Genomic DNA, 6,509 nt, shown 5'->3' with positions numbered 1-6,509 from the left:
AGTGATTGTCCACTAGGACTCCGAGGTCCCTCTCACAGTTATTACTGTTGGCGGTTCCAAAATGTGATGATAGCTAAATAGCTAGATAGCTAGATGGACAGAGAGATGATAGATAGACAGACAGACAGATAAACAGACAGACAGATAGATGATAGATATAATATTGTTTCCTTGGCTGTATTTAGTGCAATGTATGAATCAGACATTGTTGTTTGCAATTGTGGTTTATGATGGTCTTAATGAATGAATTTACCCATTATGACTTTTTTCAACAAGTATTGGCTTATGCAATGTTGATTCATGAACAATGGCATCCATAAGAGTGGGCAATAGGATTTACAATCACAAAGGAAGCATTGTGCTATTGTCCCTGCAAGACAACTGCCATGACTTTGTATATAGGTTCAGAGCCTATGATATAATAGGGCAGAGCTTATGTTTTAATGACACAACAATGCTTTTGTCATTCCGACAACAAAAGGACCAAGATCCCCCTGATCCCCATGTTCACAAACCCAAAATAGTAACAAAGGGCATCCTAGAAGGTTGTCAATTACTCTTGAATGTCTTCCTTCCTCTTACCAAACTTGTCTTGTACCAGGTAATCCTAATTTTAGCCAAGCTTCAATGAATTCAGTGATCTGCCTTTCTATGTCGGCTCAGTAGATTGTAGACTTTATTTCTACTGCCTAAAGCCATGTTCAAGAAAACACCCGGAAGGAAAGCTGATCATACTCCACTTACCCCATCAATGTACCTCTCTTTCTCCCTTTTTTTCAAAAATCCGCTTGGCTACTTGATGAATGGTGCAGCCAAAATAATCAGTCTAAATAATCAGAAATACTGGAATGGGTGTAAACCACCTGGCTGCCCTAGCGTCTTTCTTTCCTCCGTTTTTAGACAAGAGCTGTTGCATGGGAGTAGAAGATAGTCACCAGAACCAAAATATAATCTCTGCATTTTGTTGGCAAGGGTTGCAGACAAGAAGATGGTGACGATGAGATGTTTGGCAGATGAACTGTCCGGGCTGCCTTGTCGTCTCCAGACACAATTTTCCTGTCTATTTGTACTTGAACAGTGAAAAAGGACTGTATCTTTGAGGAATGTGGGGTCTTTCAGCAAGATAATTGCGGGAGGAAATTTGCACTGAAGAAAAAAATAATAATAATTAAATAAATAGGAAATAATAGGAAATCCCTCCCCCTCCATTCTTCCCAGTCATGCAGAAAATTGTTGGAAGAACCAACGTGATTATAATGAAATGATGCTGTACTGTATTTCAAATTCACAATGTCGAGCCTGCTATTAAACAGACAGAAAGCTGCTTTGACATTCTCCAGAAATATAATAAGAATCATACTTTGCTGAAGAAAAGTGGATATTTTATTCTTACTAAACTGTTGGGTTGCAACTAAATAGTTTGTAATGGCTGTTAGGGCTTTAAAGAGAATCTGTTCTGTTTCATTGATATTGAAAGGTATCAATTTATTACTTCTGGCAAATTAAGTATTTCCCTGGGATTGCTCTGTGTCCTGATTTCAGATGGCGAGACAGCTGGTTTGGGCCTCTAAATCTGATGAATACAAAAATCAAGCTAAGTGAAAATTCTGTAGATGTTTTCATATTATAATTGGCTAGGAAATACATAATCTCAAGAAAAAAAGAGGGGGCGAACCATAGATATTTGCCAAAGTCTTCTGGATCTCGAGATACTACCAAATTCTAGTTTGGAGCAACTTTCATTAACAGCCGTGCTTATTAGATACTGAGGTCTTAATTTTAGCCATGATTGGAAGTTATACCTCCTGTTTTGAACCTTAAGCAAAAGACAACAATGTCTGTATTAGAAGTAAACACTTGCCAGATGTTTGCTAGTGACTCAGGGCAACTGCCAACAAAATATGAGGCATTCTACTAATTGGATGCTATTTCAAGACAAATTATAAACTCTAATCTCATAAGGGGCAGCATGATGGCTCAGCGGTTAAGACACTGGGCTTGACAGCTGGAAAGTGACAGCTCAGGTTTGAGACCCGAGCACCACATGACAGAGTGAGTTCCCACTGCTTGCCCCAGCTCCTGCCCTACCTAGCAGTTTGAAAGTGTGCAAAATGTGAGTAGATAAATAGGTACTGCTTTGTCAGCAAAGTGACTGTGTTCCATATTATGACAATGGAAAAGTTTCTTGGGCAATGCAGGCTCCTTCAGCTGAGAATCGGAGATGAGCACCCCCCCCCCCTTGAGTCAGTCATGAATGGATAGGGGAAACCTTTAACCTTTTAAAAAAAAACAGTAACCTCGTAAAAAATTTACAAACAAAGGAAATGCTTGTTCAACTGCCTTTCATTTTTGGAAGAAAGAACATGTTGCGTTTTTCTAAAAAGTACGAAATGGCTGATTGCAACGATGGTTCTGTCACCTGAGATCAGGGAACTGTATCCTGTTTGAAAGATTTTTGGGATTAGATCAGGAGGGGTAGCACTACAAAACGTGAGTGGAACCTGGAAAAGCCATATCTGGGGCTTTTAATTATTTAAGTATCATTTAATTTAGTCTAACCATAATTAACTATAATTTAATTATAATTAACATCAAATTAAATGGATTGAATGCTGTTCATATGATTACTTTCATGAATTTAATACATTATCTTGGTTTCACAGAATCGTTGTATGAATGGGAAACAACTTTGGTGAGTCTTCTCCAACCAGCTAAATAGTAATAACACTTAGACTTATATACCGCTTCACAGTGTTTTATAGCCCTCTCTAAGCATTTTACAAATATCAGCATATTGCCCCAACAATCTGGGTCCTCATTTTACCGACTTCAGAAGGATGGAAGGCTTCAGCCGGTCAGAATTGAACTGCTGGCAGTCGGCAGAAGTAGCTTGCAATACTGCATATTAACCACTGTGACACCAAGTCTCTTATGATGAATGTTGATGGACAATTCTCTGCAATCAAGCAATGTTGACTAATTATTGGTAGAATGGGACATTTTGGGAAACCCCGGGACTAGCAGATGAAAATACTGCATGGTTAACTCTGCTCACCAATATGTTCTTGTAGGTCCTCTTGTTTCTAAATCTCAAGTTGAGTGGTTAAAGCAAGTCCATGTCAATGAGTGGACAAAACATTTTCCTCTTAAAAGATACAGGATTTTTACTTGTGAGTTTTAAGTAGAGAATATGAGAGCATTTCTATTTGAAGTCTTCATTTGGGCTCCTTCTGTGATATGTACACATGCACACACACACACACAGTCATACACATACACACATTTTAAATAATCAGATTTCCCTGTAACCAGCCTATCCCTTTCCAGATGAGAAAAGAATAAGAAATGCATGGCCAATATTGTGTAAACTTACTGTCAGTTATTTTACTTTGAAAGAAAACTTTGTGGAAAAATATGTTGAACATACTTAAAATTAAAATACATTGAACATACTTAAATTTAAAAGCATTAAAGGAGTCATAAAATTAGAAAATGAGAAAAAGAAGAGAGCATTTAAGAAATAAAAGCAGTGCTGGGAGAAATTGGGTTAGAAAATAGCTTGACAAATAAATGAGTCAAAAGAACTGAAAGCAAAGGAAGAAAATCATGGAGAGAAGCAGAGGAAATGTATTAAAATGGATTGACTGATGCCCTATGATGAGAACTAGGCTATTTTCACCATTTGCAGTGTAGCAAGGTATGAAAGATATAAAATTTCTTAATCTTGAAGTCTGCATAAATGGGAATTTCAGAATGAAATTAGAGCTATCAGTGGTGTAGAGTCAAGGCTCCAGGGCAATAATCTGAATTTAGCCAGTCTGCAGACCCATGTGATGGAGTCATGTGAGAACCCTTGTGGCTGGATGATCTTGAGTGAGACGATTGTCCTCATTGAGTCAGGCTTCTTGAAATGTGCATAAAATACAGGGTGGGGGGGTGGTTTCAGAGGAAGTATGAAAATCCTGCACCTCATGAAATATGGCCGATAGACAAGTGGTGATGGCGTCAGATTCTATGTTTATGAAATCAAGGAAACAAACAATGTCCCAGTGAATGTTAGAGAGAAAGCTATAAATCAGCTGGCACACAGTCTTACTGTCTAAAGGTTAACTGCCAATGGGGGTTTTCACAAAATGCCATTATTCATCATTCTTAGAGCAAATGATGGGCAATTAGCTCAAAGGCCAGTTCACAGAAGTGCCTCATGTTTCATTTCCGGCAGCCAATCTCCCCGCTTACTGTTTGGAGTCCACAAGATAAACATATATAAACAATTCTCTTGTGAAAAATCTTAATATTTTTATTAAAAATCAATACAGTACTTTTCCATGATACCAAGTATCTTATTGAAGGATGGAAGCTGAAAGATGAAAGGATGGATGGAAGCAGATTTATTTATTTGATTTGATTGTGCTTTTATGCTGCTTAGTCATTGCAGACTCGGAAGAAGTGGTCCTTCCATGGTTTTAGGGGAGTTTCCTGAAAGTTAAGCTTATATAGAGATGTTTATGTGGATTGATGACTCGAAGCATCAATGTTAGGACTCTCAAGTGTCCCTGATCTAGAACTGAAAGAATCCCATGCTGATCAGAGATGCTGAGGACAAATAAATATTTCCTATGGGAAATACGATCAAATATAGTTGGGGGCCAACTTTGAGGATGCTTCTGTAGTTGGAATGGCAAGGGAAGATTAGCATTATTTTGCAACTTTTTTTGCAGCAGTAGAAAGTTCAATGGTGAAGTTTCCTTAGTATTCAACATTCCATTAAAAAAAATCCAATATTGTATTTGTTGTAAAGGTTAAAGTGTTGGATTAGGACTTGCAAGTTGAACTCATCTCAACTATAACCTCATGTGTGGGAGCTCAGTGACTCTCAGTCTATCACGCTGTTGTGAGAATAAATATTGAAAAAACAGAAAGCTAGGTAGATCAATATCCAAATTTCCTGAAAGAAAGGCAGGACATAAGCCTATTGAATTAAATAAATTAAATTATAAACTTTCCTTGTGGCTGTTCACTCATTTTGGAACACTTTGCCTCCCAAGATAAACTCTCTCACCTTTAGGAAGATGCTATCAACTCACCTACTCTACAAAGTGTTGGGATGCTAATGGTATGCGGTATGGTAACTAACTATTAGTTAGCTTGTTAATGAATAGACTTGTTTTACTGTGTTTGTGAACTTATGTACAGTTTTTTGGGCTGTCTGGAAACTGTCTCAAGACTATGGAAGTAGGTAGTAAATCAAACTCTGTCATAAGCAAATAAATAAAGAGTAGTCATGCTATATTTAATTAAGTTTAAATTAAATGAAATGAAAATTAAATTTGTCTTTAATCACACTTTCTTTGAAGTATCCATGGAATATCCTTAAAGGGCAAGTATGATTTCAAGCTTGAAGAAAAAAATGTGTATATCTGGGTACAGAAAGAGTGGGGAGAGGAGAAAGACAACAAAAACATTGTTCTTCACCCAACACATCCCTTAGAATTTGTTGAAAGAAGTTCAAGAATAACACAACCTCCTTGGTATGAAAATATACCATAGCCTTTCCAGTAAAGCAGAGATGGAGAAAATATTGCCCTCTGGATATTGGTGAATTATAACTCCAATAATCTGCCCCATCAGCCCCAATGGGTTGTAGTTCAGCAACCAGGTATGTAAATTGGGGGGTGGTTGGTTGGTTGGTTGGTTGTCAGGACGTACCGAAGCTCTTCTGAATCTTATCAATAGCTCTTCTCAGTTGGATGATCAATAATGGCACATAAGTTCCCACCATATGGAGCTTTTCTGCCCCTGCAATGCTTGATTCTTGATAACTAAAGATGTCCCTCAAGTTATGCTCAGTACCTGGTGACTAAATCCATAACATTTTCTTGGCAGTGTTATGAGAGTGATTTGCCATTACATTCTTTTTTCAGTTCCCTAGGTTATTTAAGAGTCATCATCTCAAAGGAATTCTAGGATATTCTTCATCTAAAAAGTAACCAGGGTTAACCCTGCTTAGATCCCAACATCAGCCAAGGTGGCCTAGGTAGTAGAGTCCTCCTGGTGAGGCCCTTGATTTCTGTTTATCAGCAATGATGGAAAACGGACTGAACAGAGACACAGGCCAGTCTACAATATTGTCTACAATATTCCCCACTGTGATGAAGTGAATTCAGTTCCTCTTTAAATTAGAGTAATTGCTTCCGAGTTTGCATCTACACAGAAAAATTAGTATACGCTAATTTTATGCAAATCTGTATCCTTTCCTCTTTATCGCATTTTGGTGAGGCACTTCTGCATAAATGCCACTATTTAAGGCATGCTCTCAGTTAGGAATACATGAATTAGTCTCAGTCCATTCCATGTCATGGCTGCAGGATTTTATTCTAAACTGCTTTAAAATTAATTAATCTGAAAGTGCTTAAATAATAATAGCAATTTTGCATTTCTCACTGTTTACCTGCCACCCCCTCTGTGTATGTATGTATATAATGTATGTGTGTGTGTGTGTGTGTGTA

This window comes from Protobothrops mucrosquamatus, unplaced genomic scaffold (assembly GCF_001527695.2).
Source record: "Protobothrops mucrosquamatus isolate PMUCROS unplaced genomic scaffold, P.Mucros_1.0 scaffold_170, whole genome shotgun sequence".
NCBI lineage: Eukaryota > Metazoa > Chordata > Lepidosauria > Squamata > Viperidae > Protobothrops > Protobothrops mucrosquamatus.
The sequence above is the reverse complement of the archived record's forward strand: the minus strand, read 5'-3'. Positions refer to the sequence as shown.